This window comes from Eleginops maclovinus, chromosome 11, assembly GCF_036324505.1.
Source record: "Eleginops maclovinus isolate JMC-PN-2008 ecotype Puerto Natales chromosome 11, JC_Emac_rtc_rv5, whole genome shotgun sequence".
Classification (NCBI taxonomy): domain Eukaryota; kingdom Metazoa; phylum Chordata; class Actinopteri; order Perciformes; family Eleginopidae; genus Eleginops; species Eleginops maclovinus.
The window spans coordinates 20,039,196-20,057,056 of record NC_086359.1 but is presented as its reverse complement, the minus strand read 5'-3'; the positions used below and the strand labels follow the sequence as shown (position 1 = coordinate 20,057,056).

Genomic DNA, 17,861 nt, shown 5'->3' with positions numbered 1-17,861 from the left:
CCTTTCTTCCTCCTGCTGTTTCTGCTCCCTCATTGGGAACCAAACCAAACAGGCCAAAAACGGAGAAGGGGGGGGGGGTGTCACTCAAGGCTGTCTCCAGAAAACAGTTTTGATTAAAGCCTTAATGGCAACACTATGTTGTCCCATAAACAAAACACGGTCTCTTCCTCATGCAAAAGTGCCCTCGAACAAAAGGCTGTTGCTTCTGAGTGTTTACCCCCCCTCCCCACAGACCGCCTTTGAAATCAGGAGAAGTGAAGAAGGGGAGGGGAAGACATCAGGGTCTTGTTGTTTTGGTCTTCTGGAAAGTATGTGTTCCAATAAACTCCACTCCAGCCACCTGCATCCTCGCTTCCTTTAGAGAGATTCAAAGCTTTTGGTCGCAGTGGATTTATTGGGGATTCATCACGCAGCTGTTGAGGAGCTTGCTGTCGGCCTGTAAAGGAGGATGAATCAGATGGTTTGGGATGTGCGGTGCCGGGTCAGCCGTGGTCTCTGGATGGGACTTGTTTACAGTTTAGTCTGACTGCAGCAGCCCGCCCCACTGATCTATAGATACCTCGACGGCCACAGAGGGTTCGTGTTGCACCACACACACTCAGAATAGACTGTAAACCAAACAAAGTGAAGCGCAAAACCTTGAAGGATAAGGCTTCATTGTTGTGCTTTGTTTTTATTTTGGTTTTCAAAGGATCTTATCCGCAACGACATCATGAACAACAGAGATTCCTTTGCTGATTTGCACTGATATGTGCTGTCTCTCAAATTCCATATTTTTTCTACCTAATGGATCTCACAGAACTGGAAGTTTAAAGTGTATCTCTATGCTGCTGATGTGATGGTGCATAACATAACTGATGTGATGGGGGCTTTTTGCCTTTCAATCGAATAGGACAGTGGAGAGTGACAGGAAAGTGGGAGAGAGAGTCGGGGTGGGATCCAGAAAGGACCACGGGTCGGGAATCGAACCCGGGTCGCCGGCATACGGTGCAGGTGACGCAGCCAGTTGCGCCACGGCCGGGGCCAAAAAAGTGCTTTTAATCATCGACCTTTTCTGGTGCGTTCTGGACTACCCACCACCTCTTTCACACATTCAAAGAAAATTAGCAGTTTTCTTTAGAAGTACTGCTACCTGAGTGAAAGTAGTCCTATTTCAGAAGAAAACTGTACATTACACACAAGTACCCCTAAGTGCCCCAGTATGCTTTTTGAGGTCTTCCTTTTCCTGTGTTGTGTAATATAGATTTTTGTGTATGTAAATGGTCTGCTAAGGCTGAAATCCCAAAGTAGAGGTCCAAAATACAACTATGAAACCTACAACTTTGAATAATAGGGCCCCTTTAAAAAATGATATTATTATTATTATTAAACAACATATGAGGATCCCTAAACTATTTCAAGTTATACTGTGTGTAACTTTCACATTGAAATGCCTAAAAACGACTAAACCTATGTTATATAATTTTGTTTACTGAGAAGAATCTAAAATCCCAACTATCCAAATCTTCTCTTTGTGCAGTTATTTCTTCCATCTGTCTTGCAGATACAGCTCTCTCTCTCTGTGTGTGTCTCTCTCTCTCTCTCTCTCTCTCTCTCTCTCTCTCTCTCTCTCTCTCTCTCTCTCTCTCTCTCCCTCTGTGTTTCTATGCAATTGCCTGAATGAAAACCCTGCACCGCTCCAGTGGTTTTGCATCATTACACAACACAACACGAGCAAGAGGCCATGGGCTTTTCTCTGCCAGCATGTTTTGCTAGGAGTGATCCGTCTGCTTTCCACTAGACGGCCTCGGTGCTCTGTTTACACTCGAGGCCTGGAAACGTTCTCAAGCTAAGTCACGGAGCAACACATGACTCAACGAGAAAGCGGCGTGGCAGCGGTGCCAGGAGGGCTACTGTAAACTCCACGGCAGGCTTGCTTTGCTCTCAATAAATGTGGTAATCTCTGCTTCTTCAGACACTGAGCTGACTTTCTCCTACTGCAGCTTCATGAATCAGCATCAGTTAAAGAATCCACGTTTTGTGAAAGCAATTTTTACAGTGCAGAGTTTGAGTTTAGGGCCTGTGTCTGAACTTGTTGAGTCCCATAGAAAACCTTGCTTATTGATTCTGCTCCTCTCAGATGAAAAGGGTTTTGGTATGATTGTGCAGTAATCCTTTTTTCTTTAACTAGGGGTTTTGTGCGCTTGTGTATGCATACTATATGCGTGTGTGTGTTTTTGGATCCCATTACTTCAGGTTTGCATTCTCAAAATGTTCCCAAGCCAGTAGAAAGGGGGCCGCTGAGTCACAGGGACCAGAGGAATGCACCGAAATGGTGCATGTCTTGTATTTGCCATTAAAGTAAATTCAATTAATCAGAGTGTATTCACCTTAAACTATGATAAAAACTGGTAAATGGACCTCACTTTATATTAATAGAAACATCAAAGATTTTCCATTTCAAATTGTAATAATGTCATTGTTAGCTAATGAATTTTTCAACGGTGAACAACCACCAGTTAGAACACAAGCAAAGAAAACCAAAGTGGCGCCGCAGCTGCTTCGGGTTCGGAGGATGATGGGAATAGACTGGAGTTCTCATTGGTCCCTCTTTTTTAGAGATACCAGGAAATGATGGTTAAATTAAAACTTAAGTAAGGAGCCTGTTTTGAAAATGTAAGATGTAGAAAGTACAGGTATTTGTGTTAAAAATGTGAGAAGTAAAAGAAAAAGTCGTCAGAAAAATAAGTAGTGGAGTAAAGTACTGTTACCAGAAAGATGTACTTAAGTACAGTAACACATTATTTGACTCAACTGTTAAACAACAATATTTTATGTTAGCAACCTAGCAGTAAATAAAGGAGAATGAGCTCCACCTGCAACATTTTTCTATTAAAGAACATGTAAAATCACTTTTCATCAGTCATTAAAACTAATGTGAATAGTTTAACCTGTCTTCCAGTGTGGTCTTAACGTTCAGGCCAGGAAGAGGAGTCCCAGTGACAGGAAGTGGTTGAAAACAAGGGAAGCCTAGTGAGGGAGGAATAAATCATGGCCCTCATGACAATGCTTTTGTCTTCTTGTGTCTAATTGTCAGACATAGTAGGGGGTGACTCTGACCTCAGGCTATTCCCGCCTGCTGTTTTTTTAGAAAAAGACAGGGGCTGGAAATGCAATGGCTGCTGCCTTTTTGGCTCTTTCTCCTTCAGAAGCCAAGTCCAACGTCTCCAGTTCATCAGAGACGAGCCGAGCAGGAGGAACACTGGGCAACATCTGGAAAAAAGGGGAATATTTCAGCTTTTGAGAGCAAATGCAAAAAGCAGCAGGTACACAATGGACATTTTGGCTAGTACAAATGAAATGCATCAGTGTGAGCAGACTTCTGGATTTTGCCTTGATTTGTCTCCCAAAAAAAAATCATTATTTGCCTGCCCGTGCCAGGAAGTAGCACGGTTGTCCTCAAAGGGATAACTTTTGGTTTCTCTTTGTTAGTCACAGCTGGACTCTTTCCTAATGGACCGGCAAGGACCACGCACCTCTGAAACCACTTTATAAACCTTAGATTTCTCTTTTTTTTTTATATATTTGATGCATATAAAACACACACCTAGGAGCATTCTTACTGTTTCCGATATGAGATCAACTGTAAATCGCTGCATGAGAACTTAAAAAACCATGTGGGGACATTTCTAAATCCGTTTTTCAGTCCTTTGAGCAAAAGGTAGAGGCCCTTTCTTCCTCTCATATTCCCTCTACTTCTTGTGGGATCATTTCGTCTTGAACGCAACATCTTTAAAAGTGATGTTAAAGCAGCTTTTGGCTTATCTACCCACTTTCTATCACGGCGCAGTGTGAACGTTCCAAATATTTGTCCTGCTTTTAACTGTTAAGTGACGCTGCTCTGCCTATTAAGTAACGTCCTTCCTTCCGCACTGTAATTGTCATTCCTTCTATATTAAGAGACGACAAGGCTAACTAACCTCTGGTTTTGCCTTTTTGACCCCGACGACACATGCTTTTCCCTCCCATTTCCTCTGTTGCTAAAGTTAGCCGCTGTCTTCGCGGAGCACATCAATGTGAAGATAATTCAGGAGGAAGTACTTAGCTGCTTAGAGTCCAGCAGCCTAATGACTGCCTGCGCTTCAGTCAGTGCACTCATTATGGCGCTACTCATGATGTCATTTGGAGTGTGATTAGCTTATGTGTTCTGTCTTTTATTTTTAAGTACTCGGTGTTGTGACTGCGAGGGTATTTTCCTGAGCCAGTGCCCTCGGTCTGCTGTTCCTTTCATGATGATGCAGATATTAGAAGGGAAGCCACACTCAGTGTTTTTAATAAAGCTGAACAATGGGCCCTTTGTTAGGCCGTGCCCTTATCCACTGTTGTACACAAGCAGAATCATAACCCCCCTGGCATGGAGTGTTAAAGGGATAGTGTGATCGGTGGTTGTGTGAGGTACTTACAGTACTTATTTAGCAGAGTGCAATCGCATCAGAAGTGGCAGAAGTACTCAGATCTTGTACTTAGGTAAAAGTAGAAGTACCAGAATGCAGGAATACTCTGTTACAAGTAAAAGTCCTGCATTCAAAATGTTACTCAAGTAAAACTACAACAGTATTAACATCAAAATATACTCAAGGTACCAAAAGTAAAAGTAGTCATTGTTTGATTGGTCCATTTCAGAATAATATCTCTGATGTGTTTTATAATGATTGATCATTAAAGTGTTCTCAGAGCTGGTGAAGGTGCAGCTACTTTTAATGGCTTTGTATACTGCAGGGTAGCTGCTGAATTTACTGCAGGTGAACTAAAGTCTGATTTAAGGGCTGATTATATTTACCATCATTAATCCAAATCTGTAAAGTAACTAAAGGTCTTAAATAAATGTAGTGGAGGAAAAGTACACCATTTACCTCTGAATTGTAGTAGAGTAGAAGTACAAAGTGCCATAAAGTGGAAATACTCAAGTAAAGTACAAGTACCTCAAAATTGTACTTGAGTAAATGTACTTAGTTACTCCCCATCTCTGACTCGCATTCAGTCAAAAAAGACCATCATGGGAGCAAGGCGATGTACTGCTTCAGACGGAGCCAGCAGCAAAACATCTTTTAGATTTAAAAAATCAATATCAAGTTTATATTCAGAATATTTCTACATTTATCCTGAGGTCTAGTTTAATGCTCTCTTGAAAGTTTCCAAGCTCCCCTGACAAATACAGGAATTTTACAGACTTTCGTGGTTCTCAAAGGATTAATCCTAATAACTCTTAGCATCTAGACTTAGCATCAGGTTTACTTTTCTGCTTTTAAACAAACTATCTCACTAACTTGTGCCCAAATTGGGAAAATAATAGAATAGAACATATTTCTGATGCCAGCTTTACTTTGGGTCTACTCATAGATGCTCATTATCATTGGGTTTATGACTAAATACCTTCAAAACTCCCATCAGTATCATCATTTGTGCAGCTGTAAGAGCAAGTATACACATTCTGAAAGTGTATGATATATTGGGCAACATTTTTGGTCCGCAGCCATGACATTTTTGAGGGTAACACTACGTTTTGCTCAAAAACAACCCTACTTGTAGAATTGATCAAACAAGAACTAAGTAACGAACTCTGGCAAGCATTGATATTTAAAGTGTTGGCTAACAAAGGGTGAACTAAATCTGGAACAAAGTTTGAGAGTGAAAATGACCCGTCAGCCGTCATGGATGTTGGTGTAGTATCTGCTGTGTCATAAGTCCAAGGACAGGAAAACAGGGAGATAAGTCTTCTATTGTCGTCACAACAGACAGAGCACATTCCCATGGGACTCAAACAAAGAATATTTTGGACAAGGAAGAGCTCTGAGCAACAGGAATGTCATTCAAGTTGCATTCACTGAAATGAACCTCAGGCTGCTGCTTGTTGACCTCAGCTGTCCCTGAGGGCTTGTACACAATTTTCAGATTTTCTGCTCATTAGTTGAAGATAGTTGCTGTATTCACACAGTTATGTTGTTGATGCCAGTATCCTCCCTTCACCACCTGAGTCCCCATTTATCAGAGGAAAAACCTGAGTTCACAGGCTGGTTGTGGCGCGACTTCACAGACATGGTGAAATCTGTCAATGTGTGTGTGTGTGGGGGAGCATACTGTCGATGCTGGGGGAGACTTTTCAGGGAGTAGTTGGCTTTGAAAGCGGCTCAACAATGAGAGGAATACTTCAGGTTTCTCTCATCAATGAGAAAGTGCATTCCTCTTTTTGTCACCACTTCAAAAACAAGTGGTGTGCTCAGCATTTCCAGTCCTGTGGTTTCAAGAACACTGGTTTTGTTGACCTGTGTGACGCACTAAGAAAACTGAGCTGAAAAAATAAGTTGTCTGTTCAGGTGGGCGCCTTGGAATCCCCCAGTCAGAGCTGGTTGATGTGGCCAGGGAAAGGAAAGTTTGGGGCTCTCTGCTGGAGCTGTTACCTCCGCGACCCTGACGGAAAAGCGGGAGAAGATGGATGGATGGATGGTTCAGGTGGGATGGAATAGGGCAGTGTGTGTAGATAAATCTACACACACTGATTAGTTCTCCTTGTCTCGCCGTGGGGCAGGAAAGTCTGTTGGTTTTTTAGATGTTTTTGACCTTGGGGCAAAGAGGTGAGTCTACACAGAGAAATGTGGACAAGGAATTTTTTAATCAACATAATGAGATTGGAAGACTATTGTCACCCATCTATTCATCCCATTTCACCCCTGATGGAGCATCTCAAGAATGCATTCCTAAGGATACAAAACAACACTAGCTCGCCCAAGGCTGCTGCAAACACAGCTGTAAACAAACACGCATATCGATCAGGTGTTTAAAAGCCCAATTGTTTTTTTGGGCTGGTGTTCCATATGTATTCAAATCTGAACATTCACCTTTGGTTCGTAGTACACATGTTGTACTGTCAAAAGGCTATTTCTAAGCCTTTCGAATCACTTTTTCCCCAGTGAGTTGATGTAGGTTTCTGTACGATGACATTTTTATATATTCAGTTTATATCCTTAGTCTTACTTAGATGGCAGTACTCTCCCATTTTAGAGAAGTAAACAGGAGTACCAGCAAGGAATCCAAGCAATGTACTGCTGTGGAGGCAACGTTAGTTAGGAGCCAAAAGTCACACAATAACAACAACTAACCGATCGAGGCAGCAGAGAACAGCAACACTCGTGCTGTGAGCTAAAACTAATGTATGGAGTGTGGTGGCTTTACGAAGAACAAGTTCAGTTCCCCATGGGAAAGGGATGACAACAAAGTAAAGATGTGAAAATATATAACTGTTGGAGACTTTTTTAAGATGGACCTTTCTTTAAGTGGCTTTAAAACAGGAGTATACATACAACCTTTTCAAAAAAGTGCAGACTAACGCAGGTATTTGCAAACTTAGCGCTGCTTAGCTCAACTCGGCTCAAGCTAATTATCACCTTGTTCATAAGCATGAATTGATTAGAGTATGTTGGTAATTAACGTCCCTGGTTAGCGTTAACGTTAGCTTTCTTCTGAGATGTTGTTTCCTATCTCAAACCCCAGAAAATAGCTCAGACTGAGTCCACCTTATTACTCAACACACAATTCACCTTAAGGTAACCAGGAGCATTTGAACTGCAGGTCTTAAAGTTTACAGGATCACAACACAGAGAGACTCAGAGGTTATTCAGGCCAGCAGGTCACAGCTAAACAGATGTCACCTTGACCTGCAGCATTGTTGTCATTCAGCTCAGTTCAGTGCTGTCATCGCGCACAGCAACGAGGTGTGAGTGATTTGAAGAGGGTCTGCTTCTCTGGTGCACTCTCTCCACTCATCCTGTCACCTTAAACAGGTGGAAAATTCCCTGGCCTTAAGGTGCATACTTTACTGTTGCGGCATCTGTCGGAATATTTTCAGCGTAACACGCCCCAGCTGTGGCTGCAGCTCTCATCCGCATGTCTGGTCCTCAGTGGGGGTTCTCGCTTGGTGCCAGCGTTGCTAAGCTAAACATTGACCTGTCCTCTCCTCACGAACATAAAATCTGGAAGATGTGTTGTTTGCTTTGTGATGTGGTGTTTTCAGAAGCTGGTTCCCTTTTCCCAGCGACTGGTGATTAGCAGCTTGTTGCTCCCCCTTTCTCACTCTTCTGCTCTTCCCTTTCTCACTCCCCTCACTGCAATGACACACAGGCTCTGTTCTGGCTCTACATAGTGTCTGTAGGCAAGTTGGCCAGACACATCTCTCTGGTTCTGCCGTCCAATTTGTGCTTGTCGACAGCATTACCGCAAAACTTTTATACACAAACAGTGAGATGTCTACGGGGCTGCTCAGGGGGAAGTACCTCTCGGAAATAGAAGCTGTTGGAATATCACCTGCATGTTTATATGTCTGGATTGCCAAATATGTCCCAAGTTCTGCATAATATGTTTTCCAGAGTCCTACTTTTCCCATAAAAAGTTAAGAACATCAAAACCATGTTTTCTGGGATTGCCCTGTTATTAAATATTTTTGAAGAGGGATATATGATGCCTAACAAGATATTTTCAGACTTCATGTGACCTGGAGAGTAAGATCATATTTTTGGACTCAAACGTAAAAAAAATTGCTAAAGCGGTACATGTTATTACATATTTTGTAGTACAAATTATAAAGACCTTTTCAAATTAGGAATGCCCCAATGTAAATAATAAGGCACTGCCAATCACCACTGGAGATTTGGTTACTGTATCGTCTATACACCATGTTTAAAAAACAAAAGGGCAGTGAAAGCCAATCACCCTCCAGTTTCTTATTTGTTGAAGTTCATAAATGTAAAAGTTCAAAAAGGGATTTTGAGACTCCTTGGCTCTGATTGGTTATTTTCCTTTGCCATGTCATTTTTATAAACAAGGAGCACTGGCAGGAGGGATAATGTGTCTAATGCTCTACTGTCAGGATACAGTTTTTGAAAATATGAAAACAAAGAAAAAATATACTAACTGTGCCTTTAAAGTTCCCCTGATTAAGCTGCAGCTCCACATATTGAATTTATGTTGGTAAATGGCCCACCCCTGACTTAAAATTGCCTCCTGTCTATACAGCACTGCCTTGGTTTGATAGAACATGAGTGGAACCTTTATGTGCGTTTTTAAAACAGACAAAGCAGCCTTGCATGTCGGTTTGGTGTTATCTCTGCTGCTACAGCGGTTTCTTCCTCTTAAAAATGTCTTATCATAATATCGTCAAACTTGCAGTTGGTTTTACAGCCTACTCCAGCAAGGCTGATTATTCTAAATTGAGTTCAGTTACATTGCTAAGGCTGCAGGGAGAACATTTTAAGTCAAACCAGCATTACATGTTTGACAGTTTTATCACATAAATGACCCTTGAAATGAGCGGATTTAAGTGGTAAATGTGGATTTCTGTTAGCTATTGGAAACAGTTGGTTAAATGTGATAATATTTAATGACGCCAGAAAATGTATTCCCCCCAAAAGAAAGGGAAGTCCACTGTGTATTTGTGAAGACATAAACATGCATAAACACTGTGCATGTGCCCGTGGGAGCGCCTCTGCACGCATGGCAGATTATCTGCTCCCTGAGGGCGAGCATGCCACCCTCTCGCTGCTACTGTTATTGGAGAATGCAAAGTGTTTGCATCTGAAGGCGTTCTTATTAGGGCGGCACATCTCTCACTTGTCACTTCAAAGGGAGCGCGCAGCGGTCAGGGCTTCATCAGGCTGTCGTCGGCACAGACGAAAAAATGCCGCACTAAAAATAGAACGCCGTGTCATGCTCATAAAGAAAGATGATCCCGCTCTGTGCCAAATTGCTCTGATTAAAATGCTTCCATCCCAACTGGTTGGGTGACACCTTCAACTGAGGGGGGGGTGGTTTGTTTATTTGAGGTGAGGTGGAGGGGGATCTAAGATTTTGGACAGATTTTTTGTGGCCTTCCTTATCAGCTCTGATTTTTGACATCACTGCTTGGAGTTCATTCTCGGTTCCTGCTCTGCCTGCTGAACTGAAGATGTTTTTCCACACGGGGTCGGTGAATAGGATCATATGATGAGAGCTTAATGGCCCTCCAGTTACAACTGTACTATATCACTGCCTTTCCCCGATGAATGAGGCGTTCATAGGGCAGTAACTTATTATTACTGCAGTATTAGTCCTTTGATCTTCAACAGTTTGAACCCTTGAGTTTTTTCGGGGGGGGGGGGTTGCCTGTCAAAATAGCTTTGCAGATGGGATCGGGCCTGGTCTTGCCCTGGCTATGGAAAGAGAAGGCCTGGAGGTGTACAGAGGAAAACCTGAAAGAGGCATCATAGTAACGGCAGTCTCACACACCTTTGAATGTATTGGATCAAAATCCTCTATTATCTATATGTGATTACTCAGCAAGGAGAGTGCTGTGCTTACTGGAGGTGAGGTGGTAACAGACCTCTTCCCTCCTAGTGTTGACAATGTTGGCATACTAAAGAGTTTGTTGTCGGAACCTATATGTTATCATTTAATTACCTTCGTAATAAATTGAGCGTTAATTCTCTCTGGTAGATCGTATCCCCAAAAAAGACTGAAATTAATACTCAAAGTCAGGCTTACAAAGAAGCAATCTTCACGCCGAATGTGTCATTATTACAGCCAGTTTTCTGTGGAACCCTGATTCTGAAGGCGCTGCCCTTGAATCCCCTCTCAAGAGCCACGATAAAACACGAGATGTCGTTCTCAGCCAGGGACATTCCTCTATTAATGACAAAGGCGACTGGTAAGCCTCATAGTGAAACATGAAGAGGGAGAGGAGGGGGGAAGAGAAAGCAGGAGAGAGTCAGAGAGGTGGAGAGGTGAATGGGTTGATTGGGAGAAGTGGCAGCGAGGCCAGAGGGGGACCTGCACCCGCCCGTCTCAGGCTTCAGACTCAGGTCACAAACAGGAGTGTTGACAGGAAAATGTGTTGCTTAGATTTGACTCTTTTACGTCTTTTTCCTCACTTTTTTGGTCGCCAGGCCCTTATGCTGCTCACATTCTCCCCCCACCGCCCTGTTTGCCTTTCTACAGTAATTCTCTTTCCACCCTCCCATCCTCCATCGGTGCATCTGGCACATCCCTGTTCTCATTGTGCAGGCTGAGCCGCTGGCCCTCCTTAAGATCTGCATTAGAATGTTGTTTTTATATAGCAGCAAGCGGAGGCATGTGGAGTCTCTTTTGAACTGCTGGGCAAACAGATGGAGGTTTTCACGCGGCCTTTATGAGATTAAGTGAAACATTCCCGTAAAAAAAAAAGACATCTCCCCGTGTCCCTCCACTGTCTCCCTTTTTCTCCGTCTTTTCCTTCTTTCTGTCTTTGTCTCTGCCTCTTTCACTCTCTTTTTTTCTGGGTAGCCTCAGGCTTGGGCAATTGCAAAAACTATGCTGGAAAGTAGACAGGTTTGTGTTACCAATAACTACTTCCCCAGGCAAGAGAGCGAGCACCGAGCATATCCAAGAGTTTAGAGGAAACCAGCAAACAGGTATTGTGAGTCGAAGGGAGTGAGTTCTTGCTTCTCCTACTGAGTATGAACCTGTTTAACTCTGACTCAGGTAGGTTATTGCCAAGTGCCCCCCACCCCTCTCCGCTTTGGCTTTTTTAGCAGGGGTTTGACAAAACAGATTCACAGGGCAAACAGTGAGGCTCTTCTGAATGTAATTCACAAGGGTACAATGAGGCTATTAAGAGCCAGAATTGCATGGGCTAAACGCCTCGTAGATATTTAGTGTGGTAATTAAAATGTTGAGGATTGTTTTTATTGACCCACATTTCGTGTGAAAATATTTGAAAGGCCAGAGAACATTCAGAAAGTGCTATTATATGATATATTAAATAATATCATGGTGGATTTGTTTGAATATGAATACTTTAATATGCTGTAACATGCAGCATTTAGCTTTCCTGTCAAACCAGCAGCAGAAACACATGTTAGCCCATTGAATGTTCTTTATTATCACCACCATAGTAATGCTTGTGTCCCAGTAGCAGTTTTTAACACATGGTTGTGAACTGAAACAAAACTTCATGGTTAGATTTTGGCAAAAAGATATACTCGGTTAAGTTTATTTAAATAATAATGTGTTGGGCCAGTTTTACGTGCATTCATGTTTCCCTATTTTTTGAAGATCATATGACTTTCTTCTACAGCCAATATCCTGCTTATCTACACTTCCTACTTCTAATCGAATGTTTTTATACTGTGGTAATGCTACTTTTGCTTAAGTGTATGCCCTGAATACTTCCTCCGCCTCTGCCAACTAATCATTTACATGCTTTTACTAAAATTAAAACTAAATGTATTGATCTTACCCGGGGGTTTAGACGCCTTGAAGTGTGATTTATACACTACAGAGAGGAGAGAGGTCTTCTAAACAATCTTCACATTCACCTACCTGAAACCTAATGCACAGTATTTGTGAAATCAATCAGATTTGGCCACTTTTTAAACGTAACCTCATTCTAGGTATATCTCATTTACAGACAGCATGTGTGTTCAACTGTCACTGGACTGCTTGTGTGTGTGTCTGTGTATTTGCTCTGCAGAAAGACACGGCTTACTGCACGGCCTGTTCCAAGAATGAATTCCTGGAGGCTTACAAGAGCTGTTGAATGAGATGGAGGGCTCAGGGCAGGAATGATGGGAGGGGAGGAGAGGAGGGAGTCTGCTCTCCACTGTGGGAGGGTTGTCAGGCTCTCACTTACAGGCCTGATTAAATAACAGGATGCTTTATGAAAACACGAACATTATCTGCCTCTTAAAAGGCCGGGAAAGGCCCTCTAATTGGCTTCCCCTAAGTCTCTGTTTTGCCGTCCGTCGGCGATGGAAAAACTCCTTCGCTGAACCACAAACGGAGAGAAATTAAACCGACCACTTTCTCTTCCTCCTTCAGTCTCATCACTGCTACAGGAATGTATCAACATACCGATACCAAGCCTACAAAAAAGGGTGTCTTTTTCCACTCAAAGGAGGTTTATGCACACGTTAATCTCTTGATAGGGTGCAATACCAACAATAAAGAGATAGTGGCTCCTCTGCGGGATCCGGCAGTTTGTCATGTGGGAGCTTCCACAGCTGAAGTTTTAATAAAAGGCCCTCTAGATGTTTGGAGGGGTGAAAGAAAAGGCGTCAGAGGTGGGGTTTGGTATGTTTGTGTTCCCGTGGATCCAGACACTTTACATCTCTTCGCTGACATGTAACTCAGGTGGTTGACTTAATTATACGTATTACTGTCAACTGCTCCCATGATTAAAGCACATAGTAGAAGTTATAGCTGTATTAATTTTAGAATGATTTGCTTAAATAGCTGTAGTTGTTGAAGTTGTACATTTCCTGCAGCAGTTAGGATTGGTAATGTACAGTTTAACTAAAAAATGTGTAAGATATAATGCCAGTTTTATTCCATAGAGCCTTAGAGGTGCTTATCGTTTGTTTTTTTTAATTTCATTTACAGTATTGACCGATATACGGAAGCCCTAAGGGGCAAAAAAAAAACAGTTGATATTTTTTCATCTTGATATTTAAACTAATTTTAAGGGTTTGTTTGCCGTATTAGTAACTTGTGCAAAGAGGCTGAAGGGCACCAATATCTCATTTTCTGAATAAATATGACTAGCTTAATTTTTTTCTTCCAGGTGAGTTACATTTTTCCATGTAGGGAAGTTATGGAAACTTAAACTCACCTGGAAAAGCATGAATGCTTGTGGCCGAAATGAGTATTACAACAACACACCATCCTGACAAAATTAAAAAATAACCTTCAGAAAAATTAAAGTAAAAAAAACAGAAATAAAATACTTTGGATTAGTCATAGAAAAAGGATAACCAGTGTTTCCATTACCCGATCCCCCCTGTGTTCATTCTTAATGCTAAGCTCAGCGAACCATTTCCTGGCTCTTTCTTTGTACATTTATCCTGAAAGCAAGTTTATTGACTTTATTTTCAAAATGTCGTAATTCTCCTTTAAGTAGCAACACATCTTTTAGTTTACGTAAACTCGAAGCCCTGTTTCCTTTGTTTCTCTTCTTGAGATGTTTCCTGGCTGTTCCTGTTCCTGTGAAGATAGCCTTCTCAGTGCCCTGGCTGGATGGGTTTAAAAGATAGAAATGGGAGGTCACATTGTGGCGTGTGTGGATGGAGTCATGGCCTCTGGGCTCTATCATCACGGTCGTCACAGGCAGCCACATCAGTCTCATCTGCCCCCCCCCCCGTACCCATCCAGGCTGCAGGCGCTTGCCACCAAGCACTTTGATGTTTGGAGGATGTGTTTAGCGAGTGATAGTGTATCAGATGACATTGGTCTTTCTCTATCACCCTGTGCTTTGCATTTCTTTGTGTCACGGTGTAGCCAGGGCCCGCTAACGAGGGGGGCGAGAGACAAGGGAAGTGCAGACAGAGAGAGAGAGAGAGAGAGGGAGGGCTCAGCGACAACACTGAGTTCTCTAAATGACCTCTCTTACCTCCAGACAGGCGGATCAGGTTCATAACTTTTTCCAGTGTCTCTCCTCTAAACAGGAATGGTAGCCAAGCCCAGGCTCTGGATTCAGTGTGTGTGTGTGTGTGTGTGTGTGTGTGTGTGTGTGTGTGTGTGTGTGTGTGTGTGTGTGTGTGTGTGTGTGTGTGTGTGTGTGTGTGTGTGTGTGTGTGTGTGTGTTCCGGATGAATGGGACTTCTAAGTAGGAGGAGGTGTGTTTGTGTTATTCTGGCCCACCCCCTCAGGCTCAATACTTTTCCTGAGAGCGTAGAATCTGCTCACCTGCCCTGACATGCCCGAACAACCACCCACCCCTCCTCTTCATACATTACTCCCCCCCCTTAAGCGGCCCCACATCAAAGTGCCCCTGTGAGTAATGGATAGCCAGCAGGGCCACACCCTTCCCTCCTCAAATGCTGCTCAGCCAGTGGCGAACACCCGGCAATCACACAGCACACACACACACACATACAGCAATTATTCTCACACAATTAGATTTAAATATACAGCATCAAAGTTAGGTAAACAATATTTAACGCAAAGCTGTGTGTTTATTTTTGGTGTAATTTGAATAAACTTTTTCAACAAGGAAAGAATCAGAATACTTTATTATCCTGGGGGGAAATTTGGTTTCATGGTTTCAGGTGGTCCATTTAATCATAACATATGTAAAAAATATATAATAATACAATTATTTATGTAAATAGAAGAAATTAAAGTAAAAGTGCGCAACAAAGTTATAAAATTCTTATATTATGAAAACATAAGAAGTTAAATTAAAAAGTCCACTAATAGATAAAATACACAGAGATGATTTACATAATGCATTTATATGCACATTGTACTAATATATAACATGTATATTACAATACATTAAGTTTTTATTTGATTTGATTTCATTTGAACGTGTAAAACAATAATAATTAAACAAATCAATAATAATAATGAAATGAAACAAGAGAATTTTGATACTGCACAAACTTAAGCAGTATCAAATTGATAAAAGAAAAATAATATTACTAATATAAATATAGGAATATAAAATAATAACTTACAAATTATATATAAACAAATGATCTACCTGATTACACATAAGTGAGTAAGTTAAGTTAAGTTTTAGTGTTTAATATTTCTCTTTATTCTGAATTTCAGCATTTTAAAGGGTTTGGCCATAATGGTGGAGTCAGTTTTAGCGCCAGTCTAAGTAACGTCATGTAGCTAGAGCGCAAGAAAAGGATTTTAGAGTTAAAGCCTATTCACTCTAAAAGAGTTATCCCACACCTCTTTTTTTCCCTTTTCCTTAAAGATGTTTGTTTTGGGATATTTTAGCCTTTATTAGAGAGATGGATTGTAAAGGGGCCGATAGAGGGGATGATACACGTAAAGGGTCCACAGGCCGATCCGCTACAGCAGGCGCTGCACCCCAGTGAATGCCGTGCTTCATTATGCTTTTGTTGTGAAAGACAGAGCCCTAGTGGCACTAAATGACCTATTGTGGGGTCGAGTAATACTACGACCACAACACCAACTCAGACTGCACCTGTTCCAGTCCCCCCCTCACCCCTCTCTTATTATCACCAGCAGCCTTCGCCCCCGTCTGCTCCTCATTTAGCTGTGCGGCGTGTCCCGCTGCCTCAGTAATGGTTCCAGTGTGCCGGGCCAGTCGGGAGAAATGACAGAGCAGAGCGCCCGCCTCAGACCTGTAGGCCCGGAGCTCTGCACTCTGTCATTACACACTTTAATGCAGCAGCACCACAGCCTGCACGCCTCACTCCTCCCCCTCCCTGTTCCTCTTTCACTCTCACTCCTTATTCCCACACATATTATTCCACGGTATAATTTACTCATGCACGGAGTGATCTGGACAGTCACGCTGGGCAAAGAGACGTTGGATTGAGTTAAATGGAGTCTGGTGGCGTGTTTTCGAATCCGGAAGGTTATCAGAGATGAAGAAAGACGGCATCAGCAGCTTTATGGACTGTTGCCGGTGTGTGATTAATGTAACAAAGACTTTTAAAGGACTCCCATGCTCGTTAATTATCTTAGGTTGAGACTGAAACGTCTTACTTCCAAAAACTGAAACGTTAACTTTAATTAAGTGAATTATGTCAACAAATTTCACATAACTGTATTAGTTACAGTTAGTTGAAAGCAATAATATTAAGTTGAACCAAATATTTTGTATTTAAACTAAATATTATTGCTTTCAGCTAACCTGATACAGTTATGTGAAATCTGTTGACACATTAAAGTCAACATTTCAGTTTTTTCAGTCAGTTTGCAGTAATTGGTCAATTATTGTTTTATCTGATACTATGATACAATTTTTCCTCACTTTTAATTTCTTTCACATCCTACCCCACCTCCCACAAATCCCCTCCCTCCTTACCCTTGAAAGTCCATGACACAATATAATCCAATACATATAAAGAATAATGGACAGTAAAGAAAAAAAAAGACATTCAAGGTCTTGTAAATGAATTATATAATATAATATTGAGACATAATATTCCTCTGTTATTAATGGGGGAGTGTGGGCTGTTGAAATGATCAAGCATGGCCATTTCTTATAGAATTTGGGACTTATTCAAGGATTTTCTTGTTACTGTTGCTCTTTTTGCAGCATGAATTAATGTATGGATAATTCCTGAAACAAGAAGGACTTCTGTCTCGGTCCACTGGCAGAGTAATAGACAAATAATTATGGCTCGATATGTGAATAATGACTCACTCAGCCATATTTTGATTCTGAGTGTGCAAGATAATTGCCTTTACTACCCCTTTAATGATTTGAAATCTGCTGCTTTCTAAAGTCAAAGGTTATGAAGCCACTGGGTCACGCTTGGACTCTGAATATAGTTCTCTAATCATAGATGTTGAACTTATACAGCAGATGTTTTTCTGTGGCAAGACTCAATGTGTCTACGTGTGTCTGTGTAATATCCCCGTTTTTTTGCCCTCCCCGTTACGTTGGCTGCAGATGAAGGGGATTCGCCCTCTGGCACATTAATCCCACGAACAACACAGAGACGTTAACAGGCACAGCCATCTCGTCAGGCGACTGAAGAACCTTGGCACGTCTCTTACATGAAATAAAGACATCAGAGCAGCGTAGCTAGTGTCTGCCCCTGTCGAGAGAACACACTGTGATGCCAGGCCTGGCTCGCAGACCGCACTTCTTACTGGAGATGTAAACAAACAGTGCTGGCTGGCCCCGAGCAGGCCACCCGATGCTGAGGAGGGCGCATCAAGAGCCATATCTGATACTTATGCGAGATGAGTTGCGGTTAAAACCTCCTTCAGCTAATGCAGCTCGTAGTAAGGTTTGATCAATCACATTGTTTTTTTTCATAACTAAGTAGCACAAATTACACTTTTTCTTAGTGGGCTTCATGGTGTGTACAGCACAAGAAACATTC

The 17,861-nt window shown here is 41.9% G+C and overlaps 1 protein-coding gene across 1 annotated transcript in view; it reads left to right on the top strand.

Annotated features, from left to right (window-relative positions):
• Positions 1–17,861, top strand: part of LOC134872612 (E3 ubiquitin-protein ligase RNF43) — an 83,857-nt gene that overhangs the window by 54,231 nt on the left and 11,765 nt on the right. The window lies entirely within an intron of this gene.